Raw genomic sequence first — 23,993 nt, 5'->3', positions numbered from 1 at the left:
AGGGACTCCCACAGTCCCCCTCACACCTAGGCTGGCTTCCAACTCAGAAGAGCCTTGGCATCTGGAGGCACCTATTGCTGCATCTGGAAGATTTTAATCATCCTTGGAGGTTAAGGAGAGGGGGAGTTCCCCCCTCCTCCAAGTTTTCTCTGCCCTACCGTATGCCCAGGTCCAGACTTTATCTGGAATTCCTAGGAAGCTTTTAGGTTTAGGGTAGGTTGGGGGATGGGAGCATGAAGGGAAGCGAAGTAAGTGGTCCTGGGCAAGATAGTCCAGGAAGGCTCTGAGTCAAACTTGGCCACAGGATGTACACACCCGTGACAGCTGCATCCCACAACTCAAACAACTAAAAATTCAGAGAAGCCGGCTTTCCGGAGGCACTGATCAGATGTCAGGAGGTTCTGAAAATTGGGGGAGGGGAAGCAAGGTCAAAATTATCATTCCAGTTACCTAACACTGCTGCATCTTTTGGTGAAGTAGGTACGTACAGCTTGTATGTAATTTAGGACACAAATGAAAAGAGCATGGTGGCCATATTGAGTATGTGTATTGTCATTTAAGGCACACGGCAGAAACAAACCTGGTAATTATAAGTGCCAATTGTGTAGGACTCTCCAGAATACCTATGTGCAGTGCATTTTGAAGTTGTGCAATAACGTAGCAAATTATTGCAGCAAAGGTGTGGTAAGGTGATGTGCACTGCAGGGTGTGACTTCTTGTTCCTTCTTCAGACCCTCACATACATCCCTGCACCCCCAGGCATATTAAACTAGTCAAGACAAACAATCCTCCCCTCCCCCAACACTGCAGCTGGCTTTCTCTGAAAACTGATACCCTGAGGCCCTTTTCCCTTACAAGCCACAATTAGGGGTAGTAAGAGTGAAAATGCGGACAGGATCATGGCACAGAGGCAGTGCTCTGTAATTTTTCCTTCCGTAGCAAGGCACAGTTCCGACTCCAGGCCTTATATTTTATCTGACTCTGCTACTCCGGGAAACAGCTTTAGGCTCCTGCAAGTCCAGGCCAAATCCACTTCTTTCTGTGTAGTCCATTTTGTGTTTTCTATTTCACCCTAGTGAAGTCTCAGCAGGAGCTGTTGTTCTCAATCCAGCTCAGAAACTGGCTCAAACCGCCCTGAACTGGATTTGGTGGCTGTTGAGACACAGTTTCTGTCTCTTTGTTAGGGTGGATCCGACCTCATTCGCTCTTCACTTTCCCTCCCTCTATGTTTTCCCAGTCACCAACAAGATTTCCCCTCCCCCAGCCTTTCCAGTTTGGCATTTTTTACCCTTTTCTGGGCCAAGACCCTATGAAGTAGGTTAAATTCTTTAATAAAAATATGGATTTAGGTTGTAAATCTTCTGCTCTTATTACGTTAACTTTTCTCAAATTTGTCTAACCAGATGACATGGTGCCCTTAAAATCATGACTCTTTTTCTGACCTAGAAGTGACTTTAATTTTCATTCAGGGTGGACGTAGCAGATCAAAGGCTGAAGGGTTTTAGTACAGTACATTGTTAATTTCCATCTTGTGACTATATCTAAATTAAAATAATTTACTCATTTCTTTGCTGAGAAATGACCAACAATATGTATAGAATGTTTAAACAATCACTCAGACTGTCTGTCTTTTGCAACTGTGCAGTTTCTGGGGAAAGCTAAAGAACTGAGACGTCTTTGGTGTTTGAATATGCAATTTTAACCCTGGATCAGATTCTGTGAATTGTGCAGGGAAGAAGGCTGTTTTGGAGAATACACGGGGACCATTGCTAACATAGTGCAGGTGGAGGCAAAGCTAGGATGTAATGGAGCAGGAAGGATCCAAAAGGGCTTGGCTTTTGTAAATTCTCTTTACATAAAATTTAAGCATTTCTTAGATTTGGAACTAGATAGAGGGAATAGTTGCACAACATTGTGACTGTATTAAATGCTGCTGAATTGTATACTTTAAAAGGGTTAATTTTATTTAATGTGAATTGTGCCTCAAAAATTAAGAATTGATCATTTTATGTTTTCAGGAAAATCGGAGAAGAGGCACTTATATAATAAACAATCAAGACTGGGCGTGGCCTCATTTGGTGCTTTGTAGACTCACTGGTCTCCCTCTGGTGGCCAAATTAAGCAACATGTCCCAATGTCAAAAGACCCTTGGAACATGACTTTATTGTATGTCAAAGAACAGCTGTAACTCTGCTTTACCAAGAGTCATTCTCAATACCTTGTTTCATGTGTCCTATATTTGTTTTACTCATGTGCAAGGTATGGACTATTTTACTGAGAGAGGATCACAGATGTTTGTTTCTATTGTGTTATGTGGTATTAATTATAAATTTAATGATTTAAAATTCAACCTGAAATCTCAAAGCAGAAACAAAACCTTGCCATCTCTCCTGGGTTAAAAACTAGACATGAACTGCTCATTTAAGTGTTTAGTTTTGGTAGAGCATAAAACCCTGGAAAAAAGCCAATTACAACAGCAGATCAGGAAAAGATATTTTAATATGTACAAGGGGCGGGGTTGACTTTGTCTAGTGATTCAGTATTCGGAGAAAGAGGTGGGGTGGGGCCAGGAGAATCTTTGAAATGTACATTAAAAATAGTTGAATCCATCCTTTGTGTTTATTTTTGTAAATTTTGAAATCTTCAGTAGTTAGTATGGGAAGGCACACAGTATATGCTATATCAGATGTTTAAAAAAATTTGAGTGTAAAAGGGAATCCAAATGAGGTAGAAGTCAAGTAATCTAGACCAGCCTTCTGATTGCTAGGTTACCTTTTACTTTAGGAACTTCACGCTGTCTTACTCACTCCCTAGCGCCTCTTACTCACCCATCAAGCCATGCCTTATGTGTCATCTCCTCAGAGAAGCCTTCCTGGACAGTTGATCTAAACTAGGGTTGTATCCTGCTGTCTTCTCCCATGACACCTTCCTTTCTTCCTCTTGTAGCGCCACTGTAACTTATATATCTTTGTTTTCTTGTATATTTTTCTGTCTTCCCCACTAGCTTTCTAAATCCCATAAGGGCAGAACATATCTGTCTAATCAAAATCGTATAACCAGCTCTTGGCAGAGTACCTGGCAAAAAGTTGGCAAGGAATAAATATTTGTTGAACAGATGAATTAAATTCAAATATCATTTATCTGGCCCCAATCCACTACTTTCTGGATTCTTCTTTTATTTCCTGTGGCTGTTTCAAAGCTTGGCCTGTTTCTTATTCTTTAGTAAACTCCCAGGGACTACTTATTTATTACAGTGTTCCTCTCCATAATGTGAGCTCTACCTACTGACTGGAATGAAATCTTTCCAATTCCTCTCATTTTATTCTGTAAAAAAAAGATAAACAAAAAACTCTATAATTCTTATGGGTATGTGTTCTCATCTGTAGTACTTGATTTCACTCTGAAATAAGGTTCATTGTCTCTACCCTGCTCAGTTTTGGTTTCTGAAACTGTAGTTGTCTACATGGTGTACCCCCATCTCCCACCCTTTATCAAAACTTTCCCTAACACCAGGGGGAAGGGCCTGTCAATCCCTTCTTCAGAAAAATCTTCTAACAGGAGACAGATGCATCCATACAGAGATTTAATTCTCTGGAATTTCAAGTAGGCAATTTGCATCTCTGAGAACCTTCGGACTAAATGACACTCATTTCATTGAACTGGAGCCCTACAAAGAGTCATCCCTTTGGGGCATTTCTTTACCTACGCAAATTAATGATTATGACACTGTTTCAAAACCTGTGTTAGTGACTGGGGGGACTTTTGGGACAAGTGGTTTAATCCTGCATTCATTGAATGATTTTGATTGATTGATGGTTACGCAACTGGTAGAATTTCTCAAACTGCCCACAAAATGTTGAGATTTTGACTCTTTTAATTGGCATAAAATAGTAAATAGAAGACTAAAGATGGAAACCAGAAAAGCTCAAAGTTCTGAATCCTTAGTTTTCTCATACATTTTGTTTCTCATCTATAAAATGTGATGTCCATTTCACAGAGCTGTAATAATCATAGTAGCAAACATTTATTTATTAACAATAACTTTATAGCAGTTACTGTTCTAGGGTAGGTACCATTATTCTGTTTTACTATGAGGATATGGAGGCACAGTGTGGTTAGGTAACTTCCCCAAGATCACACAGCTAGTTGGTGGCAGAATGGGGACAGACCCCAGACTGTTTGGGTTCCAAGTCTGTCCTTTTAATTAAGCCTAGTTTCTTCCTTTTTTTTTTGCATGGGCAGGCACCAGGAATGGAACCTGGGTCTCTGGCATGGCAGGCAAAAACTTTCCCTGCTGAGCCACTGTGGCCTGCCCAGGGCTAGTTTCTTTCTATTTCCTCCTTTACTTCTGTGAAAACAGTCATTACTTCCTCAAGGTACCTTAATACAAAACCATAGAAATTTAGAACAAATGCAATCCCCTGCTTTTCCAGATGAGGAAATGAAAACCCAAAGAACTTGTACCATTTGTGCCGTGTGGCATAGAAGGTACTAGTGCCAAGATCTCCTGACTAATCTGTGAGGTATAATTTTTCATCATACTAATATGTTCCGTCTGTTTCCCTCCTTGAATATTTTTTCTTACCAATTTGGAAAGGAAAGGGAAAAAGATCCTTTTATGAATCTCACTCCTACTCCACCTTGGTTTCTCTAGTTAAATAATACATGATACGGCTAGTAGAGACTAACTAACTGGAATTAGCCACTTCTGTGCCGGAGCACATTAAGAGAGTCAGTGAGAGTGTGTACAACCAAAGTGGAGAAGGGGGGGGGGGGGAATTAGCCAGCACTCGTTTTTTTCCTATCTCATTCTTTTCCCTCTTGATCCCTTCTCTACTTATTTCGAACTCCAGCTTTCTCTTACTTTCTCTGCCAAGGAGTATAGGGCTATTGCTAATAAATATTCAACCCTGAACAGAGATAACAAGTAGTAAGCTATGGCCTGAGTGGCTGCCTCGTCTTCTTTTCTCTTGTATAAGAAAAGTAGAGAAAACTTTGAATTCAGGTCTTTGTTGTCCCATTATCTGAATAAATGACTGCACAACTCAGTTAACCTGTTTTGGCCATAATTTTTTCATCTTATTATGAAATATTATCTTTTATATTGCCCTCCTCAAGGAATTTTAGCTTTGAACATGGAGAAGTACTGTGAGAAGCTAGAAAATCATGATGCTTTGCCTACTTTTATTTGGAGTAAAATAAAAGTTTCTGACAAGTATCATGTATGTCTGTAGTTGTAAGAGTGCAACACAGCTTGATAATTTTCTAGCAACACTGTTTTAAAAGGCCACAATGTGTAGTGTTATGCTGTAAACACAGAGAAAATGAACTTCAAAGGAAATTTGTGTTTTTACCTTCACGGAAGAGGAAGTTAGTTCTTTATTTTTTCTTCTCCCCCTTAGCAGTTTTATTTTTATTGAATTTGAAGAAGTGGAAAGAACAGTAGGGAAGCTGCTGTCTGGACTGCTTGATGCTTTATGAGTAATAATGAGAAATAAGTTTTAAAATACAGTTGACGTCCTGATAATGAAGTTCTTGATTTTAGCAATTCTTAAAACAATTTGTTTGGTTTCTGCTACGTAATTTTGTTTTTTTGTTTTTGCTTGTGTTACCTAATATAATCATCACATACAAGTTGACAGATGGGGAAATTGTTGCCTAAACCCTTACAGGGAAGAAGACACAATTCCCTTCTTAGAATTTATAGTCTACAAAGAAAGACAAAAAAAAAGAGACCCAAAATTCTAACTCAAAATTATAAGTACTATTGTGCTAATATCTAAGATCATACTAAAATGATCTAATGATCATCTCAGACAAGGAGCTGAGGAGACAGAAGGGAAAGGGAGTTGGGGAAGTTCAAGTTTAAGATATGCTCCAACCCTTATCTTTTTTAATTATCCTATGGAAAATAAAGCTTTCCTTCTGCTGTGGTTGTTTAAGCTGTTAGAATTAAGTCCTGAGCTAAAAGGGGCCAGCACATGGAAATAGCCTGCTTAAAAATGAAGCTGCATGAAGGAAAGCAGAGCAAAGAGTTGGAAGGAGAGTTTGAGCCCTAATGAACTCATTTCAGCTCAAAATCCAACTGTGCTTGAAGAAATTCTATCCCTTCATATTGGTTTAAGTTATTTTAACCGATATGAAGGGATAGAATTTCTTCAAGCACAGTTGGATAATAGTTAAATAATTGGATAATAGTTGGATAATAGTTAAATAATAGTTAAGTTATTTTAACCGATATATGCTCTTTTTCCTTAAGTCAGTTTGAGTACAGTTTCTGCCACTTACAATTAAAGAGAGCCTTGATTAACAGTAGATTGAATTACATACTCCAACAAAAAGACATGTTCTTAATCTTTACCTGCAGTCCTGTGGATGTGAACTCATTTGTAAACAGGACCCTTTGAAGATATATTATCAGTTAAGGTATGGACTGATTTGTGAGTAAATCTTCTAAGATCCAATTTAGGTGTAGTGAAATTGGATATGGGTGGGCCTTAATCACTATTATTGAAGTCCCTTTATGAGCAGGAGAGATTTGGATGCGGTAAATCAGAGGAAACCAAGCAACAGTAAATGAAGGGCATCGCCATATGATGGAAGGCAGAGATGCATGTCGAAGAACTCCAAGGACTGTGGCAACCCAGCACAGACTTGGAGAAGAAAGCATGGCCTTGTGGATGCCTTCCAAACTGTGAGACAATAAACGGTTGTTGTATAAGACAACCCATTGTGTGGTGGGCTAGTTTGAAGCTATTGTACCTCGGAAAAAGCCAAATTTTTTATATTTGTGGGGACAGAACTACTGTGGAAACAGACCTTTTGATTAGACTTTTTTTCAAGTGGGATGTGCCCAGCCCATTCGAGTTAGGTCTTAATCCTTTACTGGAGTCCTTTATGAGAGGATAAACAGCAGAGACATTTTGGAGAGAGCCATTGAAACCAGAACCCAGGAGAAAAATGCCCTCAGAAGCTCAGAGACATTTTGAAGAGAAGGACCAGCAGATGTCACCAGGTGCTTTCCCATGTGACAGAGGAGCCCCAGATGCCAGCAGCCTTTCCTGAGAAAGGACGTCTTCCTCCTGAAGCCTTAATTTGGACATTTTCATGTAAATTTATAACCATCAATTTCCACTGAAAAAGCCAACTTATTTCTGGTATATTGTATTCCAGCAGCTTTAGCTAATCAAAGTAATGGTATTTATTATAGCAGACTGGCAAACTATGACACAGTCATTTTGGTAAAGCTCCCACCCAGGAGGAGCACCTTATGAAACATCATCAACATTGATCATCTAATGCTGCTTCAGCACTTGAGTACTACACTCAAGGCCTAGATGCTTAAAATAAGGATGGAAATTGTTAAACTGAGAGTTAGGAGATTTAGCGTGGCATTGCTAAGAGACAAAAACTGTAAGGGAGTGGTCTAGATGCAAATATTATGACTGGCTATTTCTAGTACTGGTTATTTGTCTATGAAATTCCAGGAATCAAGTATACCACTGTCTATTGAGTTTATTGTAATTGGAAGTTTTAAGATCAAATATATTCCAAGTGTAGCAAATAATGATTACTCAACCCCTAAATTAATTTCTAAATTCTTCTAAATATGCTAACAAGAAGTGGGCTGTAGAATATTACAGCCCTTGAAGAGAATTCTTCCTTTATACTTCTCTTAGATATGGTCATAAGGACACTGAGGCAGAATAGAATAGGCCATCAAGCCTGTGGTCCCTGGTTCCCTATACAACTCTGAAGAAGTTAATGTGCAGCTGCAAATCCCCTAAAACAAAAACTTTCCCTAAGCCCCCAGATCATAAAGCTTATAAAATCATGGGCCCAAAAAGAATTCTTAATTAATAACAGAAAGCCTAGGGTCAAAACGATTGTTAAGCTATGTACCTAGAACAAACTTTTAGCACATGACAAGAAACCACAAGCACCGATATTTACCTTTCCTTGAAACAAATAAAACACCTGGCATTTAAAGGTTGAAATAGGAAAACACCGCTAGCAAAACACTCCTCCCTATAAAGCAAGCTAAACCCACACCACTCGGGGCATGTCTCCCTCTTGAGCACACCCATGCTATTTCTCTAGCATGTACTAATTTTTAAATAAATTTCACTGCTTACTGCTACTTGTTTTCTCGTCCTTGACTTCTTTCTCATGACAAGAGTCTGAGCCTGGAGCTAAGCTCAACTCAGGTTGGCAGCACTCTGGTAACAACAGGAAGCAGATTCTGGAACATCTAGATTTGCTGACAAAATTAGTTATTGGTTCTTCCCTTTTTCTCTACCTCTGATAGGGAGTTTTAATTGTTACTCTTTTTTTCCCTTCCCATTGCATATTTAGTATCTTGAAGATAGTTAAACTTAAATTTAGTAATGGGTTGTCAAAATAGTTGAACTTGAGGCTGGAGGGAACTGCTTGAAAATGTAGAGCTGTGTTCCGGTAGCCATGTTTCTTGAAGATGATTGTATAATGATATAGCTTTCACAATGTGACTGTGTGATTGTGAAAACCTTGTGTCTGAAGCTCCTTTTATCTACCTTGTCAACAGATGAGTAGAACATATGGAATAAAAATAAATAATAGGGGAAACAATGTTAAAATAAAAAATAAATAAATAAAAAATAGATGAACTGACTCAAGGAATGTACATATCCCAGAAATTTTGTCTTGAAACTGTTTATAGTTACTGGAGAATGGAGTATGTGATTGGCCAGCCTAAATTAAGTTCCTATTATAGTAGAACTGGGGCTGGGAGTGGAGATAACCTCATTTAAAGTACGTGTCCTGAGAAAGGAGTAGGGGGGAATGCATTTCAGACAGGCAAATAAGAACCCGATGCTCACCACAGCCCAATTCTGTGTATAAAGGAAGAATTCTCTTCAAGAGCTATATTGTATAGATTTTTTTTCCTGCCCTACTTCCCCTTTCCCTTATTCTTACTGCACTGGGCTTATATTTCTTAAATAGAGCACTTTAAGCCTTGCATCAGACTCTGTTTTTCAGAAAGCCTGGACCAACATTCTCCTGTCTATAATAACAATTCTATTGTTAGTTCCAAATTATAGGCTTACATACGTGCAAAGGAGACATCTATAGGAATGTTTATTACAGCTTTGTTTATAATAGTAAAAGTTTGTAAACAATTGGGTATTACTGTGATGGTTTATACAAAATGATAATATACTCTGCTGAAAATGAATGAACTAGAGTTACATGAATAACATGGATTAATTGTAAAAACATAAAGAGGAGCAAAAAAGGAAGTAGCAGAAAAATTCATGTTATACACAACCATTTATATAAAGTTTGTAAACATGAAAAACTACATCAATTTTTGGAAATGTGCACTTATAGTAAAAATATAAAATATTTTTTGGGAATGAGAAACGTACTTTAAGATAGTCGCCTCTGAAAAGAGAGTCAGGGAAATGAGATCTAAGAGAAGTCTGTTGGGCGTATTAGTTATATCTTATAATACTTTATTTCTTAGGTTATGTGGCGGAGTTATGTGGTATAGTGGTCTGAAAAAAGGTCATGCTGAGTATTTTCCTTTTTAGATTCAAGGTCCCCTTCTCTAGCTTAATATGTGCCCCAGAATGCAGAGTCCGACCTTTATGGAAAGCTCATTGCAGCATAAACAGCAGCAATGAGCTTTTTTTGCTTTCTGGAATCCAAATGAATCCAGCCAATGGGGAACATGCAAAGGAGATCAGATGGTGAGAGAAAAAGCTGTGTATCATCCTCAAATTCTTACTTGGCTTATTTTTTTCTTATTTTCTTAAATATTCTACAAAAAAAAATGGAGAAAGGTATGGCAGATCCATGCTAGGTTGTTGACATGGGGATGGAGGTGGAGGGGAGATGCCCATAGGAATGAAAGGGAAGGAGAAAGGGAAGCGGAACCACACTCAAGAGGAAAAACATAAACTATCGTTTTTAAAAAAATTCTAAAGATGTTCTATAAGGAACCATCATTGCACATTCTCTGAAGGAAGACAAAGTTGGTGTGGCTGGAGCTAAGGGACAGAGTAGCAGAGGTGAGAGGTAAGAGTGGGTGGGTGAAGTGGGGACACCATAAGAAATGGAAAGGATTAGGGATCTTTGATTTCTTAACTGACAAAATTATTTTATTAATCCTATCCACAAATTCTCCCAACCACTTAGGAGGTAATTTGTCAAACTCTCCTTTCCCTCTCACCACCACCACCCTTATGAGTCAGTCTCACCAGTGCGCAAGGTCAGAAGGTGGGGCATTTTTAAACCTCATCAGCAGCACAAAAGACTGGTAGAAAGTTTCCAAATCAAACTGGAAGAACAAGTTGAATCTGGGTTGCCAGTCTAGTAGCATAAGTAAAGAATATAAGGTGAGGTATGGAGTCAAATGAACGATTTTGAGGCAAGAAATCAGGCAAGAGGGAGGAACCGCAGTGCTGACAAACTGGGGGGAAGGATTCAGGAAATGAAGTGCAGATGTTTGCAGCAGTTTAATTTATCTGCGTCAGAAATCTTGAAATCATTTAGAGCAACGCCTTTCGTTCTTATGATCCTGTCGTCAATCTTGGATTTCAATTTCCTCATTCTATTTTTTCATTCTGAAGATATTTCCCTTGATGAAGAAAACAGAAATGAAATTGTCAAAACTCCATTTTCTTTACCATTTCTCAACCCAGCCATCTCCAGTCCAATTTCCTGTGGTCACAGCTCTTTTTCTACTACTTATATCTGATCATGTAAACCTTCTCTCATATTTGTTTTATCTTGTCCCTCTTTATCTTTCTGGCTTCATCTCTTGCCTCTTTCCTATCCATTCTGCAATTTGGCCATTTCAAAAGAGATGCAATTTCCTGATAGAACTATTTCTCAAGAGTGGGACTATTTATGAGTCAGATAATATTTTATTGTGGGAGGCTGCCCTGTGCATTGTAGGATGTGTACCAGCATACCTGGCTTCTACCCACCATATACCAGTAGCAACCCCTGCAGTTGTGACAATTCTGCATGTCCCAGACATTGACAGTCTCCATGGGGAGCAAAATCACCCTTGGTTGAGATAGCTCATGTCTGATCCCTTTCTACCTGCTGTTTCTTATGTATGGAGTGACCTTTCTCTTGTGGTTTTCCTGGCAAAAATATGCTTGTCTTCAAAGTCTCTGCCAGGCCTCCTTCCTCCGTGAAGCCTTCTGAGACTCCCAAGGTGGAGTGGGGTGATTGGCCATTCAGTGACACAGCACTTTGCACGTGACTTAGAGCAGGATCAAATAGTATTTTAATTTGTTGGGTTCGTCTGTCTCTATAAGAGTCTGAGGGTTTTTGAAGTTCAGGCTGTTTTTAATCACATCCTCCTTTGTGCCTAGCCAAGTACCTGGCCCAGAAAATTGACCATATTTATGTGCATCTTTAAAAACATTACAAGTTTGGATGGTAGGTAAGTTTTAAAGCAATGTGGAAATTATATTTAAAGATACATGAATTTTTCCCCTAGTTGATATGATGTCTATGATATCAAGTTTTAATTTGTCACTGAAGCTGAAATAGGATATCTTGTGTCTATTTTGTGAATAGATGCCTCTAGTTACGAAACTTGTTTTTGAGTACAATTTATTGATTGTGTCTTGCATATTTATAGCCAAGGCTTTTAAAACTTAATAATTTATGTAAACCTTATTAAGACATTCTATAGTACTATATATTTATATTTGCCTGTCTCCTCTGGATTTGGAGATTTTATTAAGAAAAAACTGGGACACGCACTCACAACTGTTTCATAGAGCCCTAATATTTGACAATAACTTATTTTTTCTGCTTTTTGTTCAGTTATTTAGGACCAACACACTTTAAAAAGTTATCTTCATTTAGTGATAATTGTGAAAAATATTTTGAACATTTGATTTCTAAATAGTGCTATACCTTACCAATGCTGCCATCTCCTGGATGCTGTTAAGTACTGTAACAGTCAAAAAGTTTACAGTTGATCGTGTTTTCCTAAAGTAATGTGATGTGTAGTTATAAAAAAAAAGGCTTTATTTTTCTTTTTAGTTTGAAAAAGTCATAATTCATTTAAAAAATATTTTCCCCATGAAATACTAGACTTTCTGCTTATACTCCTAACCACCTATCCTTGGAGATAGACTGGTATAACAGTACTAGTGTGTAAAATGGGTCTGCTAATGTCTTCATTTTGCCTCTCTAGATCCAACATCCACTGTCTCAAATCCAGTTTGTACTCCATGAGGCATAGGCTGACCTATATGGACTACATCAACAAGCTTCCTTGCCTTCTAGCTTAGAAATCGTTCTGGGCAATGGGGAGTATCCAAAGAGAATTTAAGGGAGAGAAAGAAGTAGAACTGAGGTTGTAGGGCTTCATCCCTCAACTTAAGGTAGTTTCTTCCAGCAAGGGCCCTTATCAAAATACTTCATTCTATTTCAGGGAACTAGTCATCATTCCCTTTCCATATTCTTCAACCTAGGAGTGGTAACAAGTATTCAATTGTTACAAAACCAAGAGCCTATACTTTCCCCATACTTTTATAAGTGGTTCTTTTATTAAATATTCCTTAAATCATTCAATTTAAGTCATGTTGGGCCCATGGCCAAAATAATGGGAATAATGATAATAGTTAGCTCGTAGGCTTGTATAAGGGTTAAGTAAATAAAAAACTTAGTAGTACTTAAAACAGTGGCTGAGGATAAAAGAGATTAAGATGAAGCAATTGGAAAGAAAAATGATAGCGATGGAGGACAAAGATGATCCAATACCAGAATAATAGCTATTCATTTAGTGGAGAAATCCCCCCAAATGGAATACTTATATAGAAATACCTTTACTGAAAGTATTCGGAGATATCAAAGTAGACCTTTTTCCTGACATAAATATCTGACTCATCAGATAAAAAGTTCACATTACATAGGAAAAGTTGGTACAAAATGATCAGCAATAAGACGTAGGATATATAATTCTTTAGGCAACCAGCTTCCCCTAAAAAGAAATCACCTAAAAGGGTGGAAAATAAAAGACAGGCTTTATGCTTATATGTTATGCCAGAAAACATCAATATCTACAAAGTTCTAAGGGAAAGAGATGTGATACAAGATTCTAGCCAAACATGGCATCTTTCCTTAGCTTCAGGGCATTTCTTGGTTAAAAAATTACCTAGAATATTACATTTCACAATAGTTATTCCCAAGGGAATCTTACTTTTCTCTGTGGTCACCGATGAATATTTAATTTTACAATAATGGTGGAAGCTTTTCTAGTAAATAAATTATAAGCATGGCTTTAGAAAATACTGGTAAAACGACAAAACTGTTATCACTTACAAGCTAAAGCCATGTGTTTACAGGAAGATTGAAGCCCTTGTCTTCACTCTTCAGAGATTTGTACCATTTGTCAGGGATAGCATCCTTGGCTATGATAAAAAGACCCAGAAGGTTATATAATATATTTTCCTCCTTACTTGTTTATGCCCATACCTCCCCATTACATAGTACATTAATATGACTCAAATTAACAGGGGCACGCATACCAAATTATGGCCAGCCAAGTTGTTCAAATAATGACCAGCAGCCATCATTAAGTACGAGAGAAATTAGGACCTGTAGCAACTCCAATGAACAATAAATAGGCTATGAGAATTTTAAGGGAATGGAGAAGAGTGGCTACTTATGAGACTGCTGGATAAAATTAATAGAAAGATCAGATCAAACCCCTCAATTCTAGCTGCAAAGTACATACTGAAAATGGAGATTTTCTATGACAATGATGATTTAAAACAAATTCTTTTTTTAAAAATTTTTTAACTTTATTTTTTTAAATACCAAAAAACACCAAACAAATGCAAACATTCCTATTTTGATCATTCCGTAAAACAAATTCTTAAGGTTGCATGACTAATTTTGAAAATCCAGAGTTGTGATCCAATGGATTCCTATCATTACCAGCTATATTATGGGCATCATTTGGGAAAGGGTGGGGCCTTAAATATTAGAATGGTGATATCAGGGATGGTTTGGAAAATATGGAATATCTGTATACCTCCCATCTGCCAAACCCTTAAGCATTCTCCCTCGAACTCATATAATATATACCTCCCTTGCTCCAAGAAGCTGTCCTCCTTCTCTGTCTGTAGAAACTTTTCTTCCCCTGTTTGAGAATGCTTTTGCTCTATCTATTCAGAAAAGGAAGTGAATAATTTCTCTCATGTCGTTTTTTTCAGGTCATTAGGCCAATAACTAGAATCAATTCCCAGGGATAAAATGCAAAATCGGACCATGAAAGAAAACGTTTATAGACTGAATTAACTTCATGAATTCAATAATTTACATCAGGATAAAACCTGATGATTATGTGAGTGGATTTTGAGATTGCTTAAACAAAGAGGGTAGAGCATAACTTTAGACTGAGATGAGTTTATCAATATGGATTTACTTTGAAGAGATTCTTATTTTTTGATATGCCAGTTTAGGGAGCTGGGTCTGGTCATCCTATTTTCTGGAAAGGTTTACACAAACTTGAATATAGAACTCACTATGCTAAGGGAAATTTAGGTATTAGAAATCCCTTGGCTTAATATGGAAAGATGCAAATATTGGATTAGATCTATTGTGGTAGGCAGCCTCTGCAATAGTCCTGGTAGTCCCCACTTCTTGATATTCACACCATTGTGTAGTTCCCCCCCCCCCCCCCACTGGGATTTAGGGACTCATTTATAATGAATAGAATAGGGCAAAAGCAAGGGGATGCACTTCCAAGATTAGGTTACAAAAAGACTCTGGCTTGTCTTGGTCTGATCAGTCTTGGTCACTCTCTCTTCTTCTCTTACTTGCTCATCCTAATGGAAGCCAACTGCCATGTTGTGAGCTGCCCTATAGAGAGGCCCAAGAATTAAGGAACTGAGGGAAGCCAGCAAGAAACTGAGACCCTCAATCCAATAACCTTGTGAACAATCACATGAGTGAGATTTGAAAGATGTTGTCCTCTGGTCAAGCCTGCAGATGAGTTCATAGCACCAGCATCTCCTTGATTACAGTCATGTGAAAAATCCTAAGCTAGAGGAGCCAGCTAAGCCATGACTAGATTTGTGTAGTGGTACCTTTTGGTGAGTAATCATATAGGACCCCCACTTCTCATGCTGTGTTTCCTTTCATCCACATACCATTTTCTCCTACAACTTGTGAACAATGTTTTAATTTTTTCTTTCCATGGGTCACCGCTCATGTATTAATATAACCACCTCTCTTTCTGGACAATGAATATGATCAGATGTACTGCTTGAAGTTCTGCCCACCAGAACTTCCTGACACTATTGTCTCTCGGGAAACTTGGGATTGAACTGTAATATTGCAACAGTGAATTTTCAGTTCATACAAGTATATAGTATAAAACAATCTGTAAATCACCTTTTTATTAAATGGTCATAAGAAATTTTCCATGAGGCAATACTTGTGTCTTGTGGGAAGGAAGCAATGAAGCAGGGCTAAGTAACCTGGGAGTCGCCACCACCTAATTAAGCAACTATTTTATGTCTTTGGTACTTTTTTGAGGCTGCTATCATATATACCATTTCTACTTGATTATGGACTAGCTGCTGTGTCTGTTCAACATAATTTGTGATGGGCCATTAAGTTCCCCTGGTCATTTGAGGACCTCCCCCCCCTTTTTTAGAGAAGTTGTAGGTTTACAGAAAAATGATGCATAAAATACAGAGTTTCCATATACTACCCTAACATTATATCTTGCATTAGGGTCATGCATTTGTTAACAATTCATGAAAGAACAATTTTGTAATTGCGCTGTTAACTATAGACCACCATTTACAATAATAAGGATTAACTATTTGTCTTGTACAGTCCTATGTTTTGTTAAAAAATGTCTTTGTAACATATTTATAACCTAAAATTTCCTCTTTTAGCCACATTCACATATATAGTTCAGTGCTGTTAATTACATTCACAATGTTGTGCTGCTGTCTCCACTATTCATTACTGAAACTTTCATCATACTGAAACTTTAGGATTAACCCAGATAGAAACTATATACAATTTAAGTATTAATTCCTCATTCCCTACTCCTACCCCATCCCCTGGTAAACTGTATTCTAGATTCTAAGTTTGCTTATTCCAATTAATTTCGTGTCAGTGAGATCACACAATATTTATTCTATTGTGCCTGGCTTATTTCACTCAACATTATGTCTTCAAGATTCATCTATTTCATTGCATGTGTCAGAACTTCATCCTGTTTTATAGCTGAATAATATCCCAATGTATGTTTATACCACGATTTTATTTATCCATTCATTGGTTGATGGACATTTGGGGTGCTTCCATTTTTTGGCAATTGTGAATAATGCTGCTGTGAATATGGTGTGCAAATATATTTGAGTTCCTGCTTTCAAATCTTTTGGGTATATACTTAGAAGTGGGATTGCCTGGTCATAAAGTAATACTTAACTTTCTGAGGAACCACCAAACTATCTTCTCAGTGGCTGCACCATTTTACGTTCTCATCAACAATCAATGAGTGTTTCTATTTCTCTGCATCCTTTCCAACACTTGTTCTTTTTTTTTTTTTAAGTAGCCATTCTAGTGGGTGTGAAATGTTATGATGGTTTTGATTTGCATTTCCCTAATAGTTAGTGATGTTGAGAATATTTTCATATGCTTTTTGGGCACTTGTATATCTCCTTTGGAGAGATGTCTATTCAAGTCCTTTGCCCATTTTAAAAATGGTTTGTTTGTCTTTTTATTGTTAAGTTGTAGGATTTCTTTATTTATTCTGGGTATTAAACCCTTATCAGATATGTGGTTTCCAAATATTTTTTCCATTAAGTAGGTTGTCTTTTTACTTTCATGATAAAGTCCTTTGATGCACAGAGGTTTTTAATTTTGATGAGGTCTCACTTATCTATTTATTCTTTTATACCTTGTGCTTTGGGTATAAAATCTTTGAAACCATTGTCTAACACAAGGTCTTAAAGGTGCTTGCTGTTCTAGTTTGCTAGCTGCTGGAATGCAATATACCAGAAATGGAATGGCTTTTAAAAATGGGAATTTAATAAGTTGCTAATTTACAGTTCTAAGGCTGAGAAAATGTCCCAATTAAAGCAAACCTATAGAAATGTACAATCTAGAGCTTTCCAGGGAAAGATACCTTGGTTCAAGAAGGCTGATGATTTTCAGCATTTTTCTCTCAGCTGGAAAGGCACATGGCGAACATGGTGGCATCTGCTGGCTTTCTCTCCAGGCCTCTAGTTTCATGAACCTCTCTGGGAGACATTTTCCTTCTTCATCTTCAAAAATCTTTGGCTGGTGAACTCTCTGCTTCGTGGTTCTGTGGCATTCTCTGCTCTCTCGGAATCTTGTGGCTTTCTCTCTTGTTGTTCTCTACTTTTTCAAAAGTGCTTCTTCTTTTAAAGGATTCCAGTAAAACTAATCAAGACCCACCTGGAATGGGTGGAGACACATCTCCATCTAATCAAGTTTAATATCCACACTTGATTGAGTCACATCTCCATGGAGATAAGCTAATTAAAGTTTCCAACATACAGTACTAAATAAGAAGAAACCATTGCTCTCACAAGGTTGATTAGGATTAAAACGTGCTTTTCTAGGATACATAAACCTTTTCAAACTGGCACACTTACCTAGGTTTTCTTTTAGGAGTTTTATAGTTCTGGTTCTTATATTTAAGTCTATGATCTATTTTTGAGTTGATTTTTTTGTATATGGTGTGAAGGAGGTGTTCACCTTTATTCTTTTGCTTATGTGCATCCAGTTCTCCCAGCACCATTTGTGGAAGAGACTATTCTTTCCCCATTGAATGGTCTTTGTCCCCTTGTCAAAAATCAGTTGGTCATAAACGTGAGGTGTAAGAATAAAATCAAGTTAATTTTTGCACAAGATGGCGCAGGATGAGAGAAATGGAACTAACGAAACAAAAGGTTGCAAAACCCAAGACTGGTCTTGCAGGTAGGGAAAGGAGAGAACCTCTGATACAAGCCAAGAATTGATACCAGATCCTTATATGGGTAAAAACAAGTTTAAACAAGTAACGACCAGAGTCATTGGAATGTATAATGCAATCAAAAGCGGGAACATTCAGCAGGAGATTTGAACTAGGTAGACTATTCAGATAGTCTGTAACCTCTAGAGTATATAATCAGTGGAGAAACAGAGGTGGGACCTGCATGCTAGGCTTAGGAAATAAATAAAATGCTGCTTTCTGTCGCTTAGTATGCCAGCCACCATATTTTGGTTGCATGCCCATTCCTGCAAGGTCTTGAATAATTTCTTTTCTTCTTCAAAATTGGGTGAGTGTTTGTTCTCTTTCAGGAACAGCTTTCTTTCCAACAATTCTGGGGACTCATCTGGGATCCAAGACTTCAGAGGAGGACCCCCAAGGAGGACAAAGGGAAGGCACACCCTGCTGATTGAGTGGTCTTGGACTCTACCATTGGGAGATCCCTTCCGACAGTTAGAAGGACCTGAGACCAGACACTTAGATACACCAATTGTGAATGAGAAAACAGAGAAAGGAAAACCTGCCTTACAGTGACCAGGTAACTCTGTGCATGGACAAAGGTAAGGAAAAAGATTATTTAGTATTGCCTTGGTGGTTGGGAAAATTCTGATGAGTCTGTGGTTGAGTGTGTGTGTATGAGATGTGCAACACACTGCATGAAGCGAGTGCAGAGTCCCAATCCACGGTTCCCTTCTCCTGCGAAGGGATGGGCCAGAGATGGATGAAGCAAAATGGTGCTGAGAGGAAGAAACTACAAGTGTTCTAGTTTGCTAGCTGCTGGAATGCAACACACCAGAGACAGATTGGCTTTCAATAAAAGGGGATTTATTTAGTTAACTTATAGTTCTTCAGAGGAAAGGCAGCTAACTTTCAACTGAGGTTCTTTCTTAAATGGGAAGGTACAGGGTGATCTCTACTGGCCTTCTCTCCAGGCCTCTAGGTTCCATCATCTTTCCCCAGCGTGAATCCTTTCTGCATCTCCAAAGGCCTGCACTGAGCTGCGAGTGCTGAGATGAGGTATGCTGAGCTGCTTTGGCTATGTTACATTGAGCTCTCTCATTTAAGCACCAGCCCATTAAATCAAACATCATTCATTGCAGCAGGCATGCCCCCCTAGATGACTTCACATATAATCAGCAACAGATGAGGTTCACATGCCATTGGCTCATGTCCACAGCAATAGAACTAGGCACCTTCAACTGGCCAAATTGACACCTGAATCTAACTACCACAGAAAGACTCAGAATGGGCAGTAGAGGCTGTCAGCCAGAAAGGGATTACCTATAAGTCCTCTGGAGTCATTTCCCTGGATAGTTCATTAGGGAGAATGTCAAAACATTGGACCAACAGTGATTGGACCAAGGGAAAGGACAACAAGAAAATAATTAAATATTGTTGTCAAACTTGGACAAAGGAAAGCATTTTGCCACCTGATGTATTCTGGCCAAAATATGCACAGATGAGGATTCACTCTGTGCTAATCTCGTGCTTTATGTTAGTGGAAAAAAGCCCCTCGCCAAAAAGGAATATGATTATGCTATATGCTGACTAAAGAGGAGGGGAGTTGCTCTTTATCCCTTGAAGATTAAAACCCCAGAATGAGAGACTAAATATTTAGAAACTAAAGCCTGGGATCCTTTGTTCAGCCTCCCCCCACCCTATGCTTCTCCCCCCTACCCTGGGCAGGGACTGTTGGACCCTGAAGGCCGAATGGAACTAACCTGCATTCCCCCCAGGAACCAGAGGGCCAATTGGGGCCAATGGCTCCACCTGTTACAACCCATCAACAGTTGAGGAAGGAGTTGGAAGAGTGTAAGAAAGGTATACAGAATTTTCCATTTCCAAGGGCTCCTGAATAAAAAAGGGTGAGAGAACATAGACCTGCTAAGTCCTTATACCCTCTGAGGGAAGTACCTATTGGACTATGGGAAATCGCTTATGTAAATACTCCACTGATGAGTACAGAACTAAGGAACTTTAAGAAAGAGATGAAATCATTAATGGATGATCTGGCAGAGCTAGCAGAACAACTGGATCACTTTTTAGGCCCCAGTTTATATGCCTAGTCCGAATTTATGTCTATTCTGAATATCTTCTTTATGGGGGGAAGAAAAGGGAATGGTGAGTAGGGCAGCTGTGAAAGAATGGGAGAGGCAGTACCCACCCGAACAAGGCAGCGGAGCAAAACTTCCCCAGTGTAGATCCCATTTGGGATAATAATGATCAGGAAGAGAGAGCACACAAATGAGGGATCTTAGAAACCTCATTAAGGAAGGGATAAAATTGGCTGTACCCAAATGTCAGAACTTAAATAAAGCCTTGAGGTGGTTCAAGAAAAAGATGACACTCCCTCTGCTTACCTGGAAAGGTTGAGGGACCAAATGAGAAAATACTCAGGGATAGACCCTGACAGTCCTGTGGCCCAAGGAATGCTGAAGGTCAGTTATGTAAAGGGGTCTTGGCCTGACATTCAGAAAAAAGATCCAGAAACTAGATGGGTGGATGGATAAGCCACTAAAAGAGTTATTGAGGGAGTCTCAGAAAGTGTTTGTGAGAAGGGAAGAGGAAACGCAGAAGCAAAAAAGCTAAAGTCATGATGAGCATGGTTGACCACATGGTCAAGAAGAGATTAGAGATTAAGCAGGAAGGAGATAAGCAGAGGTGAAATAGAGAAACAGTCTGGGCCAGAGGGAATACAGGAGAGGAGGGCACAGGGCTCCACAGTATGTTATCACTGTGAGAAACCTAGTCATTTCAAAAGGGAGTGCCTGAGTTTAAAGAAAGAAGGTTGGGTGGTATCCCTGATGAATTTTGAGGACTAAGGGGGTCAGAGGCTCCTCATCTCAAGAGCCCACTGGGAGCCTTTAGTAAATCTGAAGATGGGTCAGTACCAGGAAGAAATTACATTCTTGGTAATGTAATTTCCAAGATCATAATCTTGGAATTACGATCGACTGCAGGCAACTTGATCTTCTGTGAACCACATCCTGAAGGGGATTGAATTCTCTGGTAGCTCATTCACAGTTTCAGGGATAAAAGGGGAAGGGCTAAAGTCCCCATTTTAAAACTTATTAACATCTGTTGGGAAGATAACCAAATTATAAGCCTCCTACTGTACATCCCCAAAGCTGGGAGTACCTTGTTGGGAAGGAACCTGATAGTGTCCATGGAACTGGATCTGGAGGTAAGGGGAGCTAAATAGAAGTCATCTTCACTTTGCTTACTGAAGAAGATGAAAGAGATATCTAAGAAAATGTATGGGTGAGGGAGGTAAATGGAGAAGTTGCAGGTTCACCCTATCAGAATCAAAATGAAGAAGGAAGGGAAGATGATTTGTCAAAAACAGTATCCCATCCCGTTGAAGGGGAGACAGGGACTTCAGCCCATCATTGAAGGCCTCCTTTGAGATGGGCTCTTGGAAACTTGTATGTCTCCTTTAAATACTCCCATTCTACCCATCCAGAAAGCAGACAGCAGTTGAAGGATGGTACAGAACCTGAGGGCCATCAACCTCACCTTGAATTATTGTTCAAGTTAGATACCCCATAGTCCCTAACCCTTATACTCTCCTTAATAGGATCCCTTACCATCATAAATGGTTCATTGTAGTAGATCTGAAGGATACTTTTTGGGCCTACCCTCTTGATCCAGAGAATAGAGACTTGTTTGCCTTTGAATGGGAAAAATCTCTTTACTGGAAGGAGGCAGCAATGCAGGTAGACAATCCTATCCCAAGGCTTCACAGAATCCCCCAATCTCTTTGGACAAGAAATAGAGAGAGTGTTGGAAAAATTTTTGATCCCATCTGAAATTACCCTTTTGTAGTATGTATATGATCTGTTAATATCAGGTAAAGAAACACAGGCGGTTGTCCAGGCTACAAAGGACCTGTTGAACTTCCTAGGAGACCAAGGGCTAAGGGTATCAAAAAAAACTAAACTATAGTCTGTGGAAAAGGAAGTTAAATACCTAGGACATCTTATAAGTGAAGAAAGAAAGAAAATTAATCCAGAAAGAATTCAGGCCATAATTTGATTGCCTCTTTCCCTGATGAAGAGGGAACTAAGGAAGTTTTTAGGATTAGGGGGGTATTGTAGGTTATGGATAAATTCTTATGCTTCTCAAACTAAAGGACTATGCATAAAACTGCTAGAAGAAGAGCCTGACAAATTAGGATGGAGGGAGGGGGAAGTAGAAGACTTAGAAGGGGTCAAACGGGCACTGGTACAGACTCCTGTTCTGGCTCTCCCCTCCCTCGAGAAACGTTTCCATCTATTTGTTACAGTGGATAAAGGAACAGACTTAGGGGTACTAACCTAGACCTGGGGAGACCAAGGAGACCTTTAGCCTTCCTTTCTAAAATGTTGGACCCTGTCTCCAGAGGATGGCCTGGGCATGTTTAGGCTGTTATGGCAACTACTCTTCTAGTAGAAGAAAGTAGGAAATTGACCTTTGGAGGGGCATTAGTGGTCAGCACCACTCTTCAAGTCGGGATCATTTTATCCCAAAGGGCAGGGAGATGGCTGACTGATTCCCAAATCCTAAAATATGAGGCAATTTTCCTGGAAAAAGATGACTTTCTTAACCACAGACAATAGCTTAATCCTGGTCTCCTTTCTTTGGAAAGGGCCTGACCAAGTGGGAAGCTCTTGAGCATGACTGTTTGGACTTAATTGAGTATCAAACCTGAGTTTGGCCCTCTCCTTATATTCAGAGGAAAAATTGTTTATAAATGGGGCCTCTAGGGTCTTGGAGGGAAAGAGATGTGATGGTTTTGCAATTGTGGATGGGCTAACTTGTGAAGAAAGAGAGGCTAATTGATTGCCCATTCATTGGTCAGCTCAAACTTGTGAATTGTATGCATTAAACCAAGGCCTCAAATTATTAGAAGGAAAAGATGGTACAGTCTACAGTGACCCTAATACACCTTTGGGGTAGTCCACACCTTTGGAAAAATTTGGGTAGAAAAGGGATTAACAGCAAGCTTAAGGAATTGGTTCATGCAGAATTAATAAAACAAGTGCTAACTAACCAATCTACTTTTACTAAGGGAAGTATCTGTGGTGCACATAAGTGGACACCAGAAAGGCCATACCCTTAAGGCAAAGGGCAACAGGTTGGCAGATGAAAAGGGTAAGGAAGCTTCCCTTTGTCTCCTGTCAAAGTTAATAGTCTTGATACTCTCTATTCCCAGAGAATTTGAGGTCCCTATTTTCTCTGTAAAGGAAGTAAAGGAGCTGGAACAATTGGGAATGAGTTCAGATAATCAGGGGAGATGGGTCCTCTGGGATGGCAGACAGATATTGAATAAACAAATATTGAGGGAAATATTAGCATTCTTACATCAGGGAAGTCACTGGGGAGTACAGGCCATGTGTGATCTGGTTCTTAAATATTTTGGGTGTGTGAGCCTCTATACCACAGCCAAACAAATATGCATATGATGCATGCTTTGACAAAAGGTTAATAAAAAATTTCTAAGGTGACATGTACAAGGGGGAAGGGAATCAGGCCTCACACCATTTCACAGCATTCAAGTTGACTACAGAGATGCCCCCAGTAGGATGACTATATTTTGGTTTTTGTAGACCACCTAACAGAGTGGATGGAAGCAGGTCCTCTAGCCTTGGCTATAGCATTGGGAATTTCCAAGATTATCCTTAAATAAATTGTTCTCCATTATGGGTTAGTAGAAAATATTGATTCTGACAATGGTAGCTATTTTACCTCCCATGTGCTGTAGGATGTCCAGCAAAGCCTAAATATTGCATGGGATTTTCACACACCCTGGTAGCTGCTGTCCTCAGGAAGGGTGGGAAGAATAAATCAGACCTTAAAGAAGCATCTTTCTAAACTAGTCTTAGAAACAAAGTAACCCTGGACTAAGTGTCTACTCATAGCTCCGCTAAAAATTAGAACTGCCCCTAGAAAAGAATTAGGGATCTCTCCCTATGAA

The 23,993-nt window shown here is 39.0% G+C and overlaps 1 protein-coding gene across 15 annotated transcripts in view; it reads left to right on the top strand.

Annotated features, from left to right (window-relative positions):
* Positions 1 to 23,993, top strand: part of GRIN2B (glutamate ionotropic receptor NMDA type subunit 2B) — an 849,505-nt gene that overhangs the window by 94,234 nt on the left and 731,278 nt on the right. For 14 of the 15 annotated variants that reach the window (XR_013179559.1, XR_013179558.1, XR_013179557.1 and 11 more), the window contains one exon: positions 18,349 to 18,597. The gene's annotated coding sequence lies outside the window, so the exon portion shown is untranslated. Of the gene's footprint in view, positions 1 to 14,232; positions 14,363 to 18,348; positions 18,598 to 23,993 lie in introns of those variants that run through there. The other variant, XM_077170133.1, reaches the window with a different exon arrangement.

This window comes from Tamandua tetradactyla, chromosome 7, assembly GCF_023851605.1.
Source record: "Tamandua tetradactyla isolate mTamTet1 chromosome 7, mTamTet1.pri, whole genome shotgun sequence".
NCBI classification, from domain to species: domain Eukaryota; kingdom Metazoa; phylum Chordata; class Mammalia; order Pilosa; family Myrmecophagidae; genus Tamandua; species Tamandua tetradactyla.
The sequence above is the reverse complement of the archived record's forward strand: the minus strand, read 5'-3'. Positions and strand labels throughout refer to the sequence as shown.